This window comes from Antechinus flavipes, chromosome 3 (genome assembly GCF_016432865.1).
Source record: "Antechinus flavipes isolate AdamAnt ecotype Samford, QLD, Australia chromosome 3, AdamAnt_v2, whole genome shotgun sequence".
NCBI classification, from domain to species: domain Eukaryota; kingdom Metazoa; phylum Chordata; class Mammalia; order Dasyuromorphia; family Dasyuridae; genus Antechinus; species Antechinus flavipes.
The window spans coordinates 210,391,798-210,416,572 of NC_067400.1; the positions used below are offsets into that span (position 1 = coordinate 210,391,798).

Genomic DNA, 24,775 nt, shown 5'->3' on the forward strand with positions numbered 1-24,775 from the left:
CCAAACCATGATCTCCAAAGCTTTGACATTTGGTTCTAACAAAATAGGAAAAATTAAAGCTAGAAAAATTAAGCTAGAAATAATTTCCCCTCTAAATTATTAAATATAAAAAATGAATTTTTGTTGTCATGTCTGACTTTCTTGGGAACCCTAAGGGGTTTTTCTTGACAAAGATACTGGATTGGTTTGCTATTTCCTTCCCCAACTTATTATACATGAGGAAAGTGAGGCAAACAGGGTTAAGTGACTTGCCCAGGGTCACTGGGCTAGTAAGTGTCTGAGGCCAGATTTGAACTCAGGAAATGAGTTACTGACAACATACCCAGAAGTTCCTTCTAGTGGGTCCCTTGTAAAATTTTACATGCATCAAAAATATTTAGATTCATCAAATTTATAGGAGGGAGGACTTTAGAGGATCTATAGCATACTATCCTTAGAAAGCATGTTGTTCATTCTATAAATGAAGAAACTGATCTCTAGAGAAGTGAAATAAATTGGGCAAGGTCATAAAGATGGTAAAACCAGAGTTTCAATTCAATTCAAAATGCCATCACAACTATAAATTAGATTTAATTTTTTATTTAAGTTAGACATTCCAGATCCATGTAGGTTAATAGTGTCTTTAAGTTTCAGGACCTATAAAGTTTTGTTATGGTTGTTGTTTGTTTGTTTTTTATGATGGCTGTTTGATTAAATTAAAAATAGTTTTAAATGGTTATGTAATATTCTTCCCTGAATTTACTCACCCCATTAACATTGGCAACCAGAAATATATAGACTTAAGTGCTTCATCACATGGGACAATAAAGGTGGAAGCAAAGTGAAGATTCAGAATTTTGACAACAGATTAGATATTCTCAGCCTGTAAAAGGCTGGGGTGATGGTACTGATAAATGAAGAATTGTAGGATAAAAACTCTTGTCTCTCCTCTTCTCCTTTATTTAGCGTTATTTCCTAGATTGTAATCTAATTAATATATGTACTTATGTGTTATATTTGTATATGCACCTATATACATACATATATAATACACATATGTGCATAATTTTTCCTAAGGTTTCTTGAGTGACTTTCTTGTCCTGTCATTTGGTAAAACTCACATAGTTGATATTTAAGTCATGAAAGAAAACATTTGAGGGAATTCCTTATCTCCACTTTTTTGTTTATTTAGCTTAGACCCTTCTGTCCAAAACATCCAGAGATCTCTCAGGAGACACTTCTTTTCCATTTTTGCATATCCTCTACGGACTTGACTTGGCACCATTCTTAAAACAGATGATGGGTTTCACAAGACTTGGTGAAGATACAGTCTCCCACAACTATTAATTTGAAGAAACTGTCCTATTTATGAAAAATGTTATTTGACATTGCAGTATACTTTTAGGTCTAAAACTAATGCCTGTGATTGTTATATTGTAATTTATATTATATTATAATTATATATTCTTGTACCTGTGATCTACTCCTTTGCAAGCTTCTTGGGAGCAGTCTCTGTTTTTTTTTTCTTGAAAATCATCAGATATTGCACACCATACTTGTCAACCAGCTATTTTTTCCTTCTTCAAAGTTTTAATGCCAATTGCTGTCTGTAGCACTTTTTTGTTTTACAATTAAATGTTTTATTGTCTTGAGTGGTGGTCTTATATTTTTTGACTAGAGAGATAATTCTTTGTCCTCCAACTAGATCCCAAGCTCAGTGAGGATAATCATTGTGTCTTATGGTACCCTGTGTTCCCCAGAACCCCTTACACAAAATAGGAATATAATAAATTATTGCCAATTGATTTATATTGGGACAAAAAGTAAAGGGATTTTATTCCTTGACCATCCATTTGTGTTCATAAAGTGACCGTTAGCCAACTCTGTGAAAGGATTTATTTTTTTTCTTTATATATGTGTTGTCTTCTCTCTCTCTCTCTCTCTCTTTCTCTCTCTCTTCTTCTCAAACATCTTCAGTATAACCAGCTATAAATCTCTGAACTGCCTTTTGCTTTATTTTCCTTATCTGCAGAATGTGAGCAATATGCTTGTATTATCTATCTTGAAGAATTGTTATACTGTTAAAGAAATGTTAGTTATTATTAGAGACTTTGCAAGTATTTTTTATCCCTTTTATACCATCATTAGCGGAGATCTGAAGTCTCACTAATTTAATCAATTGTCTTGGAGAATATCTATGAACATTCACCTATCTTCAACCAATCTAGTGATGAATCTTCCAAATTTATCAGACTGTCTATCCTTAGAAAACAGACATATAGTCCAACACTAGATTTCAATATACTGTGAACATTTAAAGTTGTTCTTTAATTATGAAATATGTTAGCTTCAATATTAAACTTAGACTTCTGTTTCAGTGGTGAGTCCTGATCAAAAAAAAGCTTAGTTAGGAAAGAGGTTGAGAACCAGGTTGGGAGGGTTGGGAAGAGGAAAGTAGGAAAGACAGAAGTACATGATCACAGGTCAAATACTATCATAAAGAACTCCAAAGGACTGTTCAGTACTTTTGGTGTACTAGAACTTTGTGTATCCAATATTATTTGAAGTATTATGTTTGGGAAGTGAGGAGAGGAGATTTGGTTTTTGTTTTTGTTTTGTTTCTTTTTTTGGGGGTAATGGTATTTGTTGTAATAGGATTTGACCTGTACTGTTCTTTTGAACAAAATTGATTATATTCTGAGACTCATTAATGTTTAACTAGATTTACTATGGCAACACTATCTAACATCAATTGTTGATTTTTATTCTTTCCTGATGTGAACAAATGCAAAAAGCTACACAGCTGGAGAGTGTGGCTTATATCAAATGACTAAGATTAATATCTTAATGATTTTTTAAAGCAATATTAGCTTCTTCAATGTCATATCAACAAACTTTTGCTAAATTATTTTCTGTTTATTTTATGAACTATAATCATAATGGGTTTTTGTTAGTAGAATTAGTTTAGGAAATGAAGAGAGAACCATAAATTTATATCAACTGTGAAACAAATATGTCATTTAGACTTATTATTTGGTAAGGTGCCATGTGTAGGGTGACTGTGATCAACATAATTGGTTGTTCAGAGTGTCTTCTTGTCCTCTTGATCTTGTCCTCTTGACTTCACACACACACATACACACACCTCTTTTAAACACAGCCATGTTATTATATTCACTCTGATCATGGCAAACTCTGTTTAGGAAATGAGCTATTTTTCAAGGACTATTGTTCCATGAAGAACATACAATTCATCCCATGTGTTTGTGCTTCAATATAAAAGAATGAAAAAATGTTGTTATTGTTTATGTTTAGAATAATGTTAGAGAAAAAATGGAGGGGTTAGTTTTCAAATACAACATGAAAACTGAGTAAATATCTTAAGACAGAAGAAATGTCAAATATTCTTTACCATGCTCAGAGGGATTTTACCAGAGACTTCCAACATTTTTTGACTAATTCCTAATAAGGAAAGTCTGCACAGTTACAGGCTAGTTACTGTTGGTAAATCCATGTGGAAGAGGTTTTTTTTTTCTCCCCCCTATGGGAGACAAGCCCTTCTGAGCTGCCCTTATATTCCTGCAAAAACATCCTATTGAAACGAGAAGGAGAGAATGTAGTTTCTATTTCTCTGCATCCTTTCTCTACCTTCCTTCTCCTCCCTCCGTCCACCTCCTTTCTCTGACACACACACACACACACACACACACGCACGCACGCACGCATGCACGCAGAGTCCCTCACTCAGTGACACAGCTTGCCACTTCTCTGAAGTGACAAGAGCTTCTTGCTGGTTAAATGAAACGATTTCACCTTTTTTTTTTTATCAAATCTAGTGCCAAGATTCTTAGTAGTGGAGGTCTCTGGCAATAGAAGGTATCCTGGGAGCCACAGCAGCTCCAGCTGGGCTTTTTCTCAGACACTTGATATGCAGTTTCAGGACAACTGCATTTTTCACACAAAAAAATAAAATCAGGCTTAGGTTCTTTCTTCAAGAATAACAGGATCCAAATAGAGAGGACAGCAGAGGTGCAACTGAATTTAGTTCATGGGTAAGCAGCATGTGTGCATGTGTATCACCTTTGTTTTTGTAATAGATTCTTAGGATGAACAGGTAACTCTTTTGGCATTAGTTAAACTCTTTGAGATAAAAGATAAAGAGCCGGGGGGAAAATAAATATTTGCCCCTGTCATTGCTTAATTATCATGTATGCGATGGTCAGGTCAGGATATCTAACCAGCTTTTATTTTTAGATTGTTTTTATGTCAGTGTGGTAGCAGACTGGAAATGAGAAGACTATAGCAGATGAAACAGGGGTGTGTATAATTGGCTTGATTGTTGCTAAAAGATTCTGGATAAATGTTATTCGCCAGTTCAGGATATGAACATGTTTATTTTACTTGACTTCATGGACACTATGAATTGCCATATCTCTGAATTAAAGAGTAGTAATTATAACTGTTAGAAAACAAATCAGGTATTTAAAAAAATGATAAGGTGTGTGTGAGTGCTCTCTCTCTTTTATAAAAGAGTCAAGCTTTAAGTTTATGGATTATTTAGGATTAAACAAACTGTTTTTGCAACTTTATTGATTGATAGTATGAATCTGTTTTCAACTTTAAACTACCTGTCAATCCCTGGGTTCCAAGTTCTAGGTTCTCGCTTGTTCTCTACTTTAAACTACCTGTGAATCCCTGGACCTCTGTTTCCTCATTTATAAAATGAGGGGCTTTTTCCAGGGCTATGAATAACTCTGATTTTTTAAATTTCATGTAGCAAAAATCAGTTGTAACAAAGAAGGCAAAACCATCAGCTGTTAGCTTCTGTCATTGAGAAGCGTGTAATACTAGAAAATGTTTCTATTTTCTATAACACCATGAATTTTATGGTTTATTTTTCCCTTCTGCTCACCTTTATTAAAAAAAAAAAAAACAAAGTACAGTTTTGGATGTAGAGTTGATTTGGGAGTCAGCCAAAAATTCTCTATCTAATCAAAAACAAAAGAGATTTATTTTCCTTCGGATTACTCTCTGAAGGCATATGCACTTTATTTCTTTGCTATGTATTTCATTTGAAGACTTACTTGTACTGAAAAGGAAGAATGGATGTTAAACATATTTTAAGGCCAGTTTATTTGACATTTTTATGTAGTTCAATGTAGAGTTTGGTAGTATCTAATTCTGTTGATTTTTTTTTTTTTTTTGTGGCTGTGGCTTGGAAGGAAAATCATTATCAATACCTCATAGTAAATAATTAGATTGCAGGAGTTTCTTATGTGCATGCCAATGTCTCTAATGGTTGCTTTTCTCTCTAACCTTCCAATGATTTACTAAATACTTATTTTCTCTGCTTTTGCTGGCAATTTTTACCATATGAAAAAGGGAAAAGGTGCACAGAGTTCTGCTTGCCTTTCTCCTAATCAGGTTATCTATTTGGGATAAAGGTTTTAGTTGTACCATAGTGCTAAATTCTTCATGAGACTCCAAGTGGCACACTGACAATTCTTTTGAGAGAGAATTGATGTATTATAGACCAATATAAAAGGAAGTAACCCAACTTGCACCGTGATTACCCAAAATTATTCAAGAACTTTACCTATAAAAAGGATCAGTGCATGAAAGGATCTATTCCACCTGTATTATTCAATGACAATGAACTTATAACTTTAAGCTATGGATATTTTAAATCATCTGTTGATTGTTTATTTCTATTGCTATATAATATGTAGTATATATTATATATTCATAATATATGAAAAATCAATAATAAACTACATTATGTTTCTCTTTGTTAGACTTTTACATGCTATCTTATTTGAATCAAGAATCAAATAGTTTAAAAAAAAAAACTTGTGTTACTTAGTTTATTACTGTACAACTCATTAAGATCTGTAATTTCATCATTGTAAATAATCCTTCCCTGATACAGATTTCAAATCCCATTTAACTTAATAGTTGGTTTCCCAGGCTTGTTATAACCAAAAAGTAATCATTCTAAACCTAGAGATGAACCTTTTCAAAATTCTCTCTTTTAAAAATCCTGTTATTGTCAAAATTCAACTCATATACTATATATGAAGAAATTTCTGGTTTCTCTAGCTGTTAATGCCTCAAAAAATTATATCATGTTTCTTTTCTGACTATTTAGTATATGCCTATATACATTTATGTTCCCACCCACCCACAAAGCCTATAAGCTCTTTAAAAGCAAATATTCTTTGACTTTTGTTTGTTTCCCCAATCTCTAGTACAGTTCCCAGCACAAAGTGCTTTTTAAATAAATATGTTGATTAATTGAATGATACATAGATAAAAGATGTAGAATCTATCACTATGTCCCTATTTCTAGCCTGTGAGAATTTCCTAGCACTTAATATTCAAAATAATAATAGCATAAGGGCAGCTAGAGTGGCTTAATGGATACAGTACTAGATTTAGAATCAGGAAGATTGATCTTCCCTCTGATACTCAATCTGGCCTCAGACACTCATAAACTGTGTGATCCTGGGCAAGCCATTTAACCCTGTTTGCCTCAGTTTCCTCATCTGTAAAAATGAAATAAGAAAATGGCAAACTATTCCATTATCTTTGCCAAAAAAAAAAAAAAACTTCAAATGAGATCAAAAAGAGTTGGATATAACTGAACAACAACATTTATAGAGAACTTTGGGCTTCCAAAGAACTTTACATACATTATCCCACTTGATACTCACACTACTTTGCTAGTACATAGATTACTTAGAAAAACTGATAGACTTGCATAGGGATATAGATACAGTAAATGAGAGATCTTAAATCTGAACCCAAGTATCTGACCCTAACGTTATGATATCACCACATTTTTCTTTATGTACATTGTAGAATTGTCCATGAAAAGGTGAAAGATCTCTTAGTCACTGGACATCTCCTTTCTTTAGTGGGTAGTAAAAGAAAAGAGGAACTTTTTCTTCCATTTTGGCAGGCAGCCTAAGGATTTGAACTTGTGCTACTATTAAGAATCTAAAAGATCGCCCTTGTCAGGTGAAACATTTTGATACAATGCAGAAGGTAGTTTATAATAGAGAACTAAACATTAAAAGGTTGCAGCTGTGGTTACCAGGAAATTAAGTACAACATTCTTTTTAGTAGAATATGTATACTCAATGTCAAGCATCCATATAAAAGAAAAAAATAATTCAAGAACCCAAATAGTTTTTGTCCATTTGATAGAACATCTAGCTTTCCCCAATTATTGAGTTATTTAAAATTATATAAAAAATTTGTAAATGTTACCTGCTACAAGAAAAAATACACGGGGAAAATTTAATAGAAGGTATCAGCCATAGCATCTAACAAATATGTTAAGAGTTTATTATAAACCTACTAGAGGTCAATTCGCTGAAAAAAATTTGCAAGATTTCACACATGATAGTTATTATATTGCTTATATTTTGAATGGATACAGAAGGTACTAGAGGGAGGGAGAGAATTTAGAACACAAAAAATTTTTAAATGAATGTTAAAAACTTTAAATTTAAAAGGAAATCAGGTAGTGCAGTGGATAGAGAACTGAGCTTGGAGACAGAAAAAAGTTAAGTTCAAATTCTACATCAGACACTTAATAACTATGTGACCTTGGACATTTCAATTAGCCTCTCTCTGCCTTAGTTTCCCCATCTATTAAAAATGAAATTTTTGGACTATTTGATCTCTGGAGTTCCTTTTGGCATTGTATCCTGCAATCTTATGTGAACCAAAAAGGATTAGAATAAAATTTTAGAGTTGGAAGGGAACAGAATCCAAATTCCTATCCAATATTGATAACTCCTCTGGAATATCCATAACAGAAAGTCTTTATAATATATGTATATACATATATATGTACACACACGTACATATGTATGTACAGACACAAAACATATGTGTACACACACACACACACACACTTCCTGGAATATAAACTCAATAAATATTTGCCAAATAAAAGTGTGAATGAGCACTTCTAGTAATGGAGAACTCACTATCTTATAACTCAGCCCTTATCATTTTTGAACAACTCTATTTGTTAGAAAGCTTTTCCTTAGAATGAGGAGGAATCTTCCTCCCTGTACTTTCTATCCACAGATCTTATTTCTGTCCTCTGGTATCATACAGAATAAATAATTTGCATTTCACATATAAGTATTTTACATACTTGAGGACAGATACCATCCCCCCACCCCGCTCTGCATTTTTCTTCTCTCAATACTACTTCTTATTGTTTACAGTCCTCCTTTGCTCCTACTATTCATTAATGATATCCTTCTTAAAATGTGGCACTGAGAGTATAACATGGTACTTCAATTGTGATAACTATATACTTTTTATAGAAACATGATATCAAGCTCAAGTTTTATTTCATGTTTATTAAAAATTAGTACAGAAATAGCATAATGATGGGGTGCAGTAAGGAGCACAAGTAAAAGGATAAGGTATTTTTAAATCTTCATTAATATAAAAAGTTTCTGTTAAAGTATAAGGGAAAATGTTCTACAAAATATTCATTTGGTAGGTAGTTAGGTGGTACAGAGGATATAGAGCAAATAAGAATACTGATATTTAAATCTGATCTCAAATGCTTAGTAGTATATGATGCTGAAAATCACAATCTCTCAGACTTAGTTTCCCCCTTTGTAAAATGGAGATAATAACAGCATCTACCTCACTAGTTTGTTTTTAAGGATAAAACATTTGTAAAGCATTTTACACATTTATAGCACTGTATCAATGCTAACTGGTAGCATTTTTTTATTTTTCTCAGATTATATAATATAAAGGCACCTCATATTTATGTATATTTATCAATTAATAAACATTTATTAAGTTCCTACTGTAAAGTTCAAAAGATATGAAAAGAAGCTTTATGTTTTTTTCCTCACTTTCCTCATTTATTAAAAATGAAACTTTTGGACTACATGATCTTTTTTTTCCTCAAGAAGTTTAAAGTCTAATGAGCTGAGAAAATATGCTATAAATGTAGGTAAAGCAAAATATATACTGGATAAATAGGGAATAATTAAAAGAGAGCAGGGAAGGTATCGTTAATTGGAAGGAAGCAATCTGAAATAATAATTTCTTCCCCTGCTGCCTTCATTTCTCAATTAAAATCTTACCTTCTATTAAAAAGCTTTTCTAGTTTCTTCTCAGTAATGATACTTTCCCTTTGTTTATTATCTCCAGTTTACCATGCATATGTTGTTTCTAGGTAGCTATTTGTGTGTTGTCTTCCTTATCAGATTGCAAGCCTCTTGTAAAAAGAGGCTGTCTTTTGCCCAATATTTATCACACTAGCTATAATACAGCAAATGCTTAATAAGTATTTATTGACTGCAATATCAGAAACATCTACCTCATTGGGTTGTTATGAGGCTCAAATTCGATAATATATATATAAAAGGATTTATAAACTTTAAAAACACTATCTCAGTATCAATTATCTTTCTATGTTCTTCTAAGATTTATTGACTTTTATTAGCTTTATTTTGATTATTACTTGAAGAAATAGAGTCTCCATATTTATATATGTTTCTTAGTCTCTATAAATTATTAATTTGTTCTTGCCTCTTTTTGTAAGCCTACTAATGTAGGTTCCATTAGTTTGGAGTCAAGGGAAAAATGACATGTTAAAATATACATATATATTTATCATAGGATTTTTTTATTCTGACCTAATAAAGATTTTTTTTTACTTTGTTAGCTGGGAATCAGTTGGGAAATAGCTAAACAAATTAGGGATATAAATATAATGGAATGTCATTTTGCTAAGGAAGATGATGGGAAGAATGGGTTCAGATAAACTTGGAAATATTTGCATGAACTCATGTGGAAGGAAATGAGTAGAAATGGAAAAACTCATGGATGATGGAAAACCACTTTGAAAGATTTAAGAATGAAAATTAATGTAATGCCCAATCATAGCTCCAAAAAAGTGATGATGAAGCATTCTCTGGACTTTTTGATGAAAGAATTTATGTTATAGAGCACATATTCTTAGATAGTAATAATATATTGAGTTTTTAAATTTAATTATGCTTGTTACAGCAGAAGTTTGGGGATTAAGGGAGAGCTATGAAAAAGTTGAAAGACTTTTTGAAGACGAGAAAGGAGTCAACAAAAATGTAAATAAATAAAAGAGTTTAAAAAAGAAAAGCAGACCATTGCAAAGAGTACAAAAATAAGAATAGTGTTGATACTATCAGATTAAATTATTCATATGTATTGTTATATACACACACTTTTTAAAAACAAAAATGTATAACAGCTTCAAAAATTCATTTATGATCCTTTTTTTATTGAAGAGTAGTAGGGGAGAGTGATGGTCAGGGTTGCTACTTACATCCTATAGTTAAAACAAAAGATTTTTCCTATACCTAGAGGAACATTTTTTTTCATTTTACTATGAGAGATACTAAGGGGCAAAGAAATAAAAAATTACATCCTTGGGGTTTAGACATGGACAAAGCAGTTTTCAGCAACCTACATGAAAATAAGACTTGCTTTCAAGGACTTTATATTCTATTGGTCATAGGTAAGCATTACAAACAATTTTTTTTTCATCTCCCTTTTCTTTTTATTATGAATTTAACAAACACTGATAAACACCTGTTCTTTAATAAATGTTTGCTGAATTAAATTGAATTGATTTGACTAGATCACTAAATCCTTTCCTTATACTCCCAAAATATTTAATTTTAAATATTCTTGATTTCATCTCAGCATTCACTTTCAATAATCCTTGCATGCTAACCTTATTGATTAAGCAGCATAAGTATGCTGCTCTGATCATAGATATGTTGATCCCCAGAAAATAAGCATATAATCTTTCACCAGCTTCTTGCTCTTAACCTGTTCTAGTTGATGGGACTTTCCAGAGACCAAATTCTGTAGAGATAGTCCTTGAAATTCCATTATAACTCCCCCCATACCGCAATGATCCTTACTTTCACATTTCTTGCCAAAAATTCAAGATAGTTAGTGGCTGAATGTCAGCTAAGTGAGGCAGTCGATATTCTTTTACTAACTATTGCAGTCATCTCCAAACTTGTTTTTCCTACCGTTAGAGTTTTCTCTCCAGGCCACTCATTTTAACCCATGCCTGAATAGTATAAACTATGGATTTCATAATTTTGTTTCTCTACTCAAAAACTGTCAGTGGCTCCTCATTATCTAAATGATAAAGTTCAGATTCAACATTTTGCTATTTTAATCTGTTGGATTCAAAACAATTCAAATCTAGTTGAAAGGCTGGATCCAAAAACTAGTTGTTAATCAATGCCAACTCAGAGAAATTTAGTACAATGCTGTTAGACATTTTTACAAATTACTTGAATAAAAGAAAAGATGACATGATAATCAAATTTGCAGATAACTAACAGGGATACTTTACAGGTTGGCTGACAAAGTTTGGCCAAATCTAATGAAATGAATTTCATTAATTTCATTAATTTGGGTTCAAAATATCTATTTCACAGTTATAAGATTCAATTCAACAATTCTACAAGATGAAGTAATGATGAACAATTTTTTGTCTGAAGAAGGCTTAAGCGAATTATAAGCTTAGTATGAGTGATATTTCAGCAAAACAAGCAAACATATTTTCCTTTGGTTGCTTCTGAGTGTCTGGATTCAGGAGGTGAGAGATCTGGTGCATTCTCACTTGTTTAGACTATAATTGGAATATTGTAAAGCATTCTGGGAAACAAATTTTAGAAAGGCCATTAATGAGTAGGACAATGTCCAAGGGAGGAATTCCATTCCAACTCAAAGACATTCAATGAACAGATAGTTGGTTTCAGAGTCATTTATTTATTTCTATTAAAATATAGATAGAGTGAAAAGTATTTCATTTAACTGAGGTTTCTATTTGATTTCTAATTGATCTGGGATTTGTAATATTTATGTTAATTGTATTTTTCCATGCTTCAAATTTACTTTGTGATTCTGGTGTTTAGAATTTTGAGGTGACTCAAACTTGGAGTCAAAACACATTGGTTGGGTTTTTACTCTCTTTCTAATTGTATAACTAACATTGGACAAGACAAGCCTTTTCTTTTTTAATTAAAGCTTTTCATTTTTAAAAACATATGCATGGATAATTTGGCAAAATTGATCCTTGCATAACCTTATATTTCCCCACCCCCTCCTCTATATGGCAGGCAATTCAGCATATGTTAAACATGTTATAATAAATGTTAAAGCCAATATGTACAAATATATTTATACAATTCTCTTGCTGCACAAGAAAATCAGATCAAAAAAAGAAAGTAAAGGAGTAAGAAAACAAAATAAAAGTGAACAACAACAAAAAAAGTGAGACTATTATATTGTGATCCACATTCAGTTTCCACAGTACTCTGGGTATAGATAGATGGCTCTCTTCATCACAAGATCACTGGGATTGGCATCAATCATCTCATTGTTAGAAAGAGTCACATCCATCAAAATTGATCGTCATATAACATTGTTGTTGCCATGTACAATGATCTCTTGATTCTGCTCATTTTATTTAGCATCAGTTTATGTAAGTCTCTCCAGACCTCTTTGAAATCATCCTGTTGATCATTTCATATGGAACAATAATATTGTATAATATTCATATACCATAACTTATTCAGCCATTCTCCGACTGATGGGCATTCACTCAGTTTCTAGTTTCTAGCCACTACAAAAAGGGCTGCCACAAACATTTTTGCACATATGAGTCCCTTTCCTTTCTTTAATATCTCTTTGGGATATAGGCCCAGTAGAAATACTGCTGGATCAAAGGGTATGCACAATTCGATAAGTTTTTGAACATAGTTCCAAATTGCTCTCCAGAATGGCTGGATCTATTCACAGGTCCACCAATAATGTATCAGTGTCCCAGTTTTCCCACATCCCCCCCAACATTTGTCCTTGTCTTATCCTGTCATCTTAGCCAATCTGAGAGGTATATAGTGGTATCTCAGAGGTATCTTAATTTGCATGTTTCTGATCAATAGTGATTTAGAGTACCTACTCATATGATTAGAAATAGTTTTAATTTCTTCATCTGAAAATTAAGACAAACCTTTTCAAATCCTTTATTCCTTCATGTGTAAAATGAAGGAATGAATGACCTTCAAAATTTCTCTGGGATTCAATGAGCCCATGAGACGTCAAGCTCTAATTTGAAATAAAACATTTTCTATTTCTTTCTGAGCAGTGTATATATGTAAAATTGAAATTTTGAGGGTTTTTTGGCAATGAGATTTAAAATCTTTTATGTTTTCCCTAGAAAAAGTATATCTGGTGCCTTGTAGTCCTCAGAGAACTTAATACTTCTCTCCACCAACACCACAATAAAAATGCATTTCTAATACATTTTGCCCTGATAGAGATAAGGATTAGATGTATTATTATTCATATAGGGAATTTCTGGAAGAGGAAATTTTCATTACCAATACGTTTTGGCACTTTCCCTGAACTTAATATTCCTAGACAGTTGTAGAAAACATCAGGAGATTAAGAGACCTTGCCATTGTATGTCATAGCCAGGTTTTTCTGGCTACAAGACCATATAATCACTGAATTATATTTACTCTCTTCTATCCCCAAATCTTATCTCATAATAACATATTTATATTTTTCCTCAGTAGCAATGTATTGACAGTGAAAAAAATGTTCAGTTTTTATAAATATCATACTTTCTTAATGCCCAAAATGATTTTGTTATTTCATCTTCATTTACATTTATCAATAGTGAAACAAACAAAGCTAGGTCCCAATTAGTGAAAACAATGAATCCTCCTAAAATGTCAATTATTCAAATTTTCACCAAATATTTATTTCCATTGGGCTGGCTGGAACCAATTTTCATATTTTACATAATTATAATTTTAAATAGTGTAAATGGAATACACATGAGTACTTCAGAAGATTCATTATTCATACTAATTCCAGCTCCAATTTCAATTTTATTTTAAAAATGTTATACTAGTCAATAAAATGCAAATAAAAGTAAAATATTGGATTGCAATAATTTTTTAGGAAAATCAGAAAAGCAAAGAACTATATTGACCTGTAACCCAAATTTGAGGATGTTACTAATGGCCAGAAATGCATTATAAGCTGATTCAGATAGTGTCTGATTATGGAAATTACTTCACATCCTCTTTTTTATCACTTTGTTGGCATTTGTAGAAGTAGTAACTTTGGAAGAGTGCCATCTTTTGTCTTATTTTTAGAGGTCTTACTAGTCTGGGTAAAACCACTGTAATATGGATTATCATACTTGTCTATGTTCATTAGCTTCTGGAGGGACAGTTCACAATATTGACACAAAGCTAAAATAAGCGTGTACTTGAAAATATTGCTCTCATGAAAGCTAAGTAGGCATTTTATGCTGAAAATGTTACAAAAAAGGTACAGTAGATTTTTAATGGTAGTGGTGGTGGTAGTGGTTGTTTTTGCCTTTCTAGATGTTGGAAAAGACTACACATCAGAAATTTTATAAAAGGGTTAACTTCAGTTTCTTTATATCAGTTTTTTATATGGAGAAGAATAAGATCTTTACTTTATAAGTGACTTTACTTAAATAGTTTGACAATAATTCAGTACTGAAATTCTTTCTCCTTTTTGTTGTTAATTTTTTTTGCCCTTTACCAGGTTCCTTTGTTCACTGTTGATGTTTTTGTCAATGCAAACAATAAACTACCTATTGGAAGGCTTTTAAAATACTTAAAGAATGATATTTTTTTAAAAAAATTCTTTAAAAAATAACTTTTATGTCATTATTATTTCTAATTTCATATCATTTCACATAATTCTTCTATACTTCTCTAAATTCTTCACATTCGTCATTTCTTATGGCAATCAATATCTGACTGCATTCACATAACACAATTTGTTCAGCTGTTCCCTTTGTATAGCAAAAGTCATCTCCTTTCTAACCAGTTCTTTGCACTACAAACATTTCTGCAATTAATATTTCAATGTATAAAGGACCTTTCTTCCTGTCTTTGATGTCAAATACCTATTCAGGGTATATGGCATACTAGTGGGTACTCTACATCAAATAGTAAGTAGTTCCTCACCACTTGCTTAAGACATTATTAAATTGACATCTTTATTATTTCCATATTGCAAACAAGTGCAAATATTTCTCTGTAAATAACAAACAAAAAAGAGAACTAATACAAAGTGGTAGGGAGAGGGGGAGAGGAATATATGTGTGTGTATGTGTGAATGTGCTCATGGTAGTACATGCATATCTATAATAACTTTAAGAATGATGTAAACATATTTAACATATATAGGGGGGGTGCCATCTTGGGGGGGTGGAGGGAAGGAGGGGAAAAATCGAAACATAAGCGAGTGCAAGGGATAATGTTGTAAAAAAATTACCCTGGCATGGATTCTGTCAATACAAAGTTATTATTAAATAAAATAAAATTAAAATTAAAAAAAAAGAATGATGTAAACAATTCCCTCATTACTATAGGAACTCTTTACCTGGTAATAATATAGCCTTCTAAGTCTTATAGAGAAGGAAATAATAAAATTCAAAAAACCCCTATCTGAATTGGAAAAAATTCTAAATAAGCATGGTCCTAATAAATCAAATTTTATGCTGCACTGTCACTGATTCTTTCCCCATTTGTAATATTAATCAAGTAATTTCTAAACATTTATTAAACACTTGCTATGTGTCAAGGCATTGTGCCAGGCAGGAGCTTGCTAATAAGTGTTTAAAAATCAGCTGTCCAGCTAAAAACAGGGAGGAGAGAGGGTTACAATCCTGTATGTGTCACATTTTAGAGTTTAATTTATATTGTTGATACTTCCTTAAGTCCAGATAACAAACAAAATAATAAATCAAGCCCGAATTGTAGAATTTGCCTCTTTCTGAGTTATAAATACCAATTGAAAAAAATTAACAGTTGGCTCTGCCAAACCAGTTCTAGATGACTCTAGGAAGTCTATCTTTGGTTTCCCATCCTTTCAGTCTATTGTAGGACTTTAATCTCTCTCTCTCTCTCTCTCTTTTTTTTTAATGTCATGGACTCCTTTGATGTTCTCATTAAGCCTATGGAACCCTTCTCAGAATAAAGATTTTTAAATGCATTTATATTAAACTTTTACTATGTGCCAAACACTATGCTAAATTCTAGGAAAACAAATAGGAAAATGAATAAAATAGAAAAATTCCTGCTCTCAGGCATCACCTTCTAATTATAACTATAATTATTAACAATAAGTATAGGAAAGTCTAGTTGCAAGGCCTAAGGGTTCTGCCAGTAGCATGGCAGATGGCAATACCTATGGGGCCTAGAGGAAGGTCACGTGGTCAGTATTAATGGTGACTTGTGAAACTGAAGATTTTAGTGATGTATAACAGGTCAGAATCCAATTTAGTTGAATATAAAATGAAGAATCTGGGTGAGTTGCCTTTGAAAGAGAGAGGTTTTCTACTGGGACACTAATACATTGTTGATGGAGTTGTGAACTGATTCAACCATTCTGGAGAACAATTTGCAACTATGCCTAAAGGACTATCAAAACTGTTTATAACCTTTGATCCAGCAGTGTTTTCTGCTGGGCTTATATTCCAAAGAGATCTTAAAGGACAGAAAGGGACCCACATGTGCAAAAATTTTTGTGGCAGCCCTCTTTGTAGTAAGAAACTGGAAACTGAATGGATGCCCATCAGTTGGAGAATGGCTGAATAAGTCATGGTATGAATGTTATGGAATATTATTGTTCTGTAAGAAATGACCAGCAAGATGAATACAGAGAGGCTTGGAGAGACTTACATGAACTGATGCTGAGTGAAATGAGCAGAAGGAGATTATTGTATATGGCAACATAAATATTATACAACGATCAATTCTGATGAATGTGACTCTTTTCAACAATGAGATGATTGATGCCAGTTACAGTGATCTTGTGATGAAGAGAGTCATCTATACTGAGAGAAAGGACTGTGGGGACTGTGTGCATCACAACATAGCATTTTCACTCTTTTTCTTGTTGTTTGCTTGCGTTTTGTTTTCTTTCTCATTTTTTCCTTTTTTTTTTTTTTTTGTTGTTGTTGTTGTGTAGTTTTTTTTTAATTGTACAGCTTGTGGAACAATAGACAGAGCACTAGCCCTGACGTCAGGAGGACCTGAGTTCAAATTTGGCCTCAGATACTTAATACTTCCTAGGTGTGACCCTGGGCAAATCACTTAATACCAATTGCCGAAGGAAGGAAGGAAGGAAGGAACGAAGGAAGGAAGGAAGGAAGGAAGGAAGGAAGGAGGAAGGAAGGAAGGAAGGAAGAAGGAAGGAAGAAAGAAAGAAAGAAAGAAAGAAGAAAGAAAGAAAGAAAGAAAGAAAGAAAGAAAGAAAGAAAGAAAGAAAGAAAGAAAGAAAGAATAAATATGTATATGTATACATATCCTAGATATGTATAGAAGAACTGTACATGTTTAACATATATGTTGGATTACTTGCATCTAGAAGAGGGAGTGAGAGGAAGGGGAGAAATTTGGAATACAACCATGCATATGTTTTGAATACAAATTATTTTTTATTACAAATACAAAAATTTACAAATTTAATACCAAAAATTTAATCTAGTTATATAAATATATTTTTAAAATTATTAAACCTGAATATTGTTCTAACCCATTTTTGTTAGCTACTTTCTTTAATAATCAGTCCTATATATTCTTTTAGTAAGTCTTCATAATTTAAGCACTTTCCTGAGTTTCTTTATTCAATTATCCACTAGATCTCAGCTTGAGGTGAAGGTGTAATCACATGTCCAATTTAAACCATGGATCTGTAGATCTGGGTTTGGATTCTGTCTCATATATTTAATAGCTCCATGACCATGGGCAGTTCACTTAAGCTCTGTAAATCTATAAAATAAGAATCCTATCTTCTGTTACTTATTTTCATAGGATATAATGATTAAAGTGCTTTTTATCCCACAAAAAGGCTTTAACTGTATGTTATCAATGTGAAAATCGATAAAGGAAACTAAAAATTGAAAGATAACAAAGATTGTCTTGCCCAATGATCCTTAAATCTTCCTTGTGTCATAGAAGGCTTTGACAATCTAGTGAAACTTATGGACTCCTCATTCATTTTTTAAATGAATAAAATAAAATACCTAATTATAAAGAAAGCCAATTACATTGCCATAGTATCAAAATATTTTAAGAAACAAACTCACAAAACTAGGCTTAAGAACCTCAAATCTCTTCCAACTTGTACTTATGGAAAGTAGAATTGGAGCTGAGTCTTGAAGAAAGCCAGGGAAACAAAGCAGAGATGAGGGAATACGCATTAATTGTTCAATAGTTTTGTAGTCATATCTGACTCTTCTTGAATCCACTTGGGATTTTCTTGGCAAAGATCTGGAGTGTTTTGCATTTCCTTCTTTAGCTTATTTGACAGATGAGGAAACTGAAGCAAACAGGATTAAGCGACATGGCCAATGACATAGCTAGTGAGATTCTGAAGCCATTTTTGAACTCAGGAAGATCAGTCTTCCTGATTCAAGGCCCAGCATTCTATTTGTTGACATATCTAACTGCCTCGTTCTAGTATCCTACAATAATCCTACAATAATAGTTGCCTCATTCTAATAGACTTGGGATGGAAAGTGTAATCTGCATCCAGAGAGAGAACTATAGAGAAAAGGGCAGGGGGGTGGGAGGGGAGAGCAAATAACAACCAAAAAGGTAAGAATACTGTGCTTTGAAGTAAGTACAAATTGGAAGAAATCGGGATTCTTAAGTCTAGTTCTGTGAATTTGTTTCTCAAATATTTTGATAATACTATGCCAATGTAATTGGTTTTCTTTATAATTAGGTAACTTATTTTATTTATATTTTATTTATTTATTATAATTTAAAAAACATGATTCTGAGGACTCCATAAGTTTCACTAGATTGGCAATGCTTTCTATAACAGAGGACTAAAAATGATAATTAAGGAAATCCAAAGTTTCCTTTGGATGATGAGATCATATGTTAAATTACAGACAGATTAGAATAGAATGATATATATATATATATATAGTGTGTGTGTGTGTGTGTTCATTTGTGTCTAGCTGTTTATGTTTTCTTTTGGGATTTTCCTTGGAAAAGATATTGCAGTAATTTGCCCATTTCATTCTCCAGTGGATCAATTTTGTAAAGCAATCAGAGATTAAATGTTTTGCTCAGGACCACCCAGCTAAGATGCATCTGGGGTTGGATTTGAACTTGTGTTTTCCTAACTCCAGGCTGGATACTCTCTCCACTATGCCATTAGTAGAGCAATGAATATATTTGACATAGATTTTCTTGTTTCATAAATAGTACACATTTTCAAAGAAATGTACATGTATAATTTTCTTGCCTTCCCAAACACCATCCCTTTCCACATATAAAACTTTTTTTAAAATGTTTGTTGTTGAATGTTAATTAAATAGATAAATGAAAAGAAAGCAACTGGTCCATCTCACAGTTCTCTTAGAGAGATATAGAATTTATTGCCTCGATTTCTTTCTTAAAGACCAGGCCTTAAACCAAAGCCAATCTGGTTCTCCTTGGCCACCCAGTGGGTCCTAGGCCAAGCCCTATTTGGTCATTGTTTGGGTCATGATTGATTCAGATCGAATGTATAGCAATCATTTCTGCTTTGGCCAGAAACCCTGAGTGTTTTCTCCTCCTAGATTCATTTATTTAGATTTTTTTCTTGGACTAGGTGAGAGAGGAGATTCTTTGCCTCAATTCCTACCTACTCTTAATCCCTGAATGGATGCAACCTCACTTGAAGACCTTTGCTTAAAAAGGCCAATTTTTGGCCATCGCATTTAGGGCCATCTCTTGTCAACTTGACCTATATCTTCCCACTGGAACCAGATTGCTTTGGAAGGGAAAGTGAGCCAGGTGACTTTGCACAGTCCTATCTCATTTAAATCCAATTCACTTGCATGTCTTGGCACCTTCCTTATTTCATGGTCCTCTTCAGGAATGAAAGACAAACAACAAAATGTGTGTGTTTCTGTGTATATAGTTCCTTTAACTGAGAAATGTGTGTGTATACATATTTCCCATATATATAATTCCTTAGAAGGATCTCTCTCTCTCTCTCTCTCTCTCTCTCTCTCTCTCTCTCATACATACACACACACACATACACCCTTAACTGGCATATGAATAAGTAAATTGTTGATTTGGATTGGATGTCTATCCCTGTTTTCTTTTTCATTTCATGAGGGGAAAGAAACTCATTAAAAATGAAGGGTATAATGGAAACAATTAAGTAGTCACTATTGGACTTTAGTAAAAACTTGAAGAGTAGAAAAAAATGTAATAAAATAATTAACTTCCATAAAAGGTTGGTTATTTCTATCCCTTTCCCTGCCCCACAAAATTAGCTTGGAATTAGTAGAAGGATACCAAACAAATACGTTCATGGTGTTTTCTAGTAGACTTATAACTAAGTATTTGTTCACAAGGGAATATGAGTTGAAAAAATATAGATATAGATGATCCAAAATTGAAATGCACAGCTTGACAAAGTTATTATGAACTAAAACTTCATAAGCTGGACCTTCTGAATTTACTCACAGTTGAATGGGATGCTGAGTATATAAATAAAACCTTGGGTAGTAAAGGCATCTTCATATTTCATCACTCTTCTCCCTGAAATAGCATTCTGGCATGTTCCCTAGAATAGGCCATAGAAATAACAGGCACTAAAAATGCCCAGCTATCCATATCAAACTAACTTTCTAGGGGTAAGTAGATTAAATAAACTTTTATTACTGCAACAAAGTGGATGTTTTATAATTGTTCTGTTTCTGACTTCACTCATGTTTGACAAGAGATTATAACGTATGCATGGCCAAAAAAGCATAGCCAAAAAGGTCATCCCGGGACCAAGAATCCTTTTAATATTAAGCACAGATGCCCTTGTTTTGATTATCGATAACAGCAACCATTTGAAAGTCCTCTTAGTGTTCACAAAATCATCGAATATCAGAGCTGGAAGGAACTTGAAAGGTCATCTGGCTCGTCCCCTTTGTTTTCCAGATGAGAAGTAAATCCTAGAGAGGTAAAGTTAGCAAGCCAGGGAAAGAAAATGGGACCAGAAGCCAAGTTCTTCACTCACAGGCCAGACATTTTTTTAACAATGTTTCACAAATGGCATGATGACATGAAGCCTTTTGCTCCAAACAGATCAGTTCCTTTCCTTATAGCTTTAGATTTGGCTGATCTTTTGGCAGCAGCTGTTTCCCAGCCTTTCACAGTTATGGTATGTTGCATGAGATTGGGCTTCTGTGAATCCCTAAAGTATTTCTTCTTGTTTTCCCTGCTTGCAATTTTTTTCCTCATCAATGCAGAGTAAAACAGCTGCCTGGGGAGGCTGAATTTTTCACATAGTTGTTCAGGGGTGAGCATTATTTCTTTGGTAGTAGTCTGGTTACATTCTATGATATGGTTATCAGGGATCTTGTCTGTTATGTTAATGAAGGCTGATATAAGACACTGTTAGAAAACATTTTAGAATCTTGATATAGTGAATGATAAGACCAAGTTACATAGCTACATGAGAAATTAAAAAGGTCTGGGGCATTGGAAAACTTTTAAATTTGGTACAAACAATGTTTTATCAGAGCTGTCTTTAGCTAGTCCAGGGAGCTAGATAGTGTAATAATAGATCAAGCACAGGACTCATCTAAATGAATTCAAATCTGGCCTCAGACACTTACTAGCTGTGTGGTCCTGGGCAAGTCATTTAACTTTGCCTTAATTCTTCATCTGTAAAATAATCTGAAGAAGGAAATAGAAAACCACTCCACTATCTTTGCCAAGAAAACCTCCTCCAAAGGAGTCACAAAGAGTGAGACATAAAATAAAACCAACAATTTAGATAATCTGCCTTCCTAATTCAGTTCTCTACTTGGTGGGTTCATTGTTGAATAATGGGCTTCCCAAGTAATGAATTCAATTACGTGTGTTTCTAAGGAAAAGTTTATTTCTCTTGGTGCAGGCTGGTGTATAATTTTAGTTTTCTTTTGGCTTATTATCAGTGTATAAAGAAAAAAAGTTACTCTTTATAATGCAGTGTAGTATGGCTGATGCACAGGCTGCCTCAGGATCAAGAAAACTTGAGTTCTATCTCTGATATTCATTGACTTGTCAATAAGCAGTGTCTTAGGCAACTATCCACACCTCTAGGTTGTAGAGAAGTTGTTGATTAGTAGATGGAATTTCCTCATGGATAGTTTCGAATGCAAATGAAATCATAGGTGAGAAGAAGAGGAGGAAAGGGGGAAAAGAGGTAGAATCAATCCATGGTGGTTTTTTTTAATCTGCAAAGCAATATCTAAACTAATTGATTTCTTGTATATCTGAGGCACAAATAGTCATCTGGATGCATCAGTACTTGTGTAATACTTTTGTGTGGTGCTCCCTATCTGTGATTTTTAATAATGCTTTTATTTTGTGGTTGAATTGGTAATTTCCCAACTGTAGGAAACTGAATTATTGCATTAGCTTATAGGAGTCTCATCAAATACACAACAGTACCTTATAAATTCTGTGTGAAAAAGAAGGAAGGGGAGAAGAACCTTGGACTTAGAAGTAAAACTTGGGCTTGCATAGCAGTATTAACCACTCATTAATCTTTTGATCTGTTATATCACTTAACTTTTCTTTATCTCATCTAATAATATACTACTTACTCATAATGTTACTATCACGATAAAATGAGATAATGTATGTAAAAAGCTTTGTAAGCATAAAATGCTATTTAACTGTAAGTTATAAATAGTTGTTATATAGAAAAGACTGAATAAAATGTCCTTGTTACATGTCTCTGCTTAATTCAAGAGGGAATGAGTCAGGAAAAACCATTTATTACCTTATCCACTGTATGGTCTTAGAGTTAACTTGAGATGTGGGTGGGTTTCACAGGGTAGCTAAACTTGTTTTTAATTGCAAGTTTCCCTTGCAGCCAATGGGTGTCAGAAGACAATGGAACTAGAATTATCTTTTCACTGGATTTAGATCTACTAGAAGGAAACTTAATGCTAAAATTGTAATTAATTCCAATCAATAAACAGACATTTATTAAGAGTGCCTCTTTTCTAGACACTCTGCTTGGCATTAGCTATATAAATATTAAGAATAAAATAGTCTTTAATTACAAGGAGCTCATGTTAATTCTAACGGGAAAACAATAAGGATATGTGTGTATGCATACACACAGTGTATTATGTGTAGATACCTACAGACATACATATATACACATATATATTATATGAATATCTACAGAATGCATATAAAGAGAATAAATTCAAATTAATACAAGTTAATTAAATAAAAGTAGTTTGAAAAGAGAACATTTGCCATTGAGAGAATCAGTGCTGCTTGAGCTGCATCTTAAAGAAAGAGTAGAATTCTTTGAGACAGAATTGAGGTGGAGAGGGAATATATTCCAGTCACCAGAGACAGCGAGTTCAGAGACATAGATGAGAGCTGAAATTTCATGTGTGAGGATCGTAGAGCAGACTAATTTGAGAGGACAAAGTGTGGGAGATAGAGTATTGCACAGTGAGATTTGAAAGATCAGTTGGTACACAGCTAAGCTAATATTTTATCCTAAAGGTATAACACTTATTCAGTAGTGGGCTGGTCACATCTGCACTTAAGGAAAATCATTTTGGCAGAAATGTAGAAGATAAACTGAAATTGAAAGAGATTTAAGGCAGAGATCAATTGGGAGGATATTGCTATATTAGCCAAGAAGTGATGAAGACATGAACTAAAGTGAGGTCTATATGAGTAGATAGAAATAGTATGGTGTGACAAATACTGTGGAGGTATAAACTGGTGTCTTCAACAGAAATAGGGAAGTTTGGAAGAGGGTGATCTGGGGGCAAAAGATATGTAGTTATGTTTTAGATGTTTTGAGTTTTAGGACATGCAGTTTAAAATGTCCAATAAGATTTTTGGTGATGTGTGATTGAAGTTGAGGAGAAACATTAGAACTAGACATGAGTCATCTGCAAAGAAAAGTTGATGGAGCTGATGAATTTACTGTGGAGTACAAAGAGAAAAAAAATGAGAGTCTAGGACAGAGCTCTGAGTGAACACTCATAATCAGAGACATAATATGGGGCAAAGAAGACTAAGAAGGGGCTGTCAGATTGTAAGAGGAAAACTAGAAAAGGGTATTATTATGAAATGTGAACTATGAATATTCAGGAAAAGAGAGTAGTCCAGAGTGACACGTACATCAGAAGGGTCAAGGAGTATGGGAATCAAGAAAAGATCATCAGTTTTTGCCATCAGGAGATGAATGATAGCTTTAGAGAGAGCAATTTCATTTGAGTCATAAAGCTGGAAGTCAGACAACAAAAACGAAAGGCAATGAATATAGGCAGAAATTTATAGGAGTTTGTCGGAGAAGAGGAGAAAGGAAGGGTGGTGACATGAAAGTTTTGTTTTATTTTGTTTAAGCATGGTGGACAATTGGACATAGATAGTAGGAAAGGAACCAAAAGATAGAAAAAGGTTGAAAGTATGAAAGCAGAAAGAAATATTGAGGAGGCAATCTGCTAGAAAAATGGGAACAGAGAAGATCATGGACACATGGAGAAGCTGGCTTTGACACAGAGAAGGGTTACTTCATTATGAGATACTGTAAGAAAAGAGGAAAGATTAGTAGATGAGGTCAAAGGTTTTGAGATGGAGAAGGAACTAAATGCAAATGACTTCAATGACTTAAAAATAATAGCTGAGTGAATGAGAGAGCAGAACAAAACAGG

At 33.1% G+C, this 24,775-nt stretch overlaps 1 protein-coding gene across 3 annotated transcripts in view; it reads left to right on the forward strand.

Annotated features, from left to right (window-relative positions):
* The window catches only part of ARHGAP6 (Rho GTPase activating protein 6), a 337,783-nt gene that overhangs the window by 188,206 nt on the left and 124,802 nt on the right, over positions 1-24,775 (forward strand). Inside the window, exon 1 of one of the 3 annotated variants that reach the window (XM_051984534.1) lies at positions 3,761-4,031. The exons of the other annotated variants lie outside the window; for them this stretch is intronic. The gene's annotated coding sequence lies outside the window, so the exon portion shown is untranslated. Of the gene's footprint in view, positions 1-3,760; positions 4,032-24,775 lie in introns of those variants that run through there. 3 annotated transcript variants of the gene reach the window in all.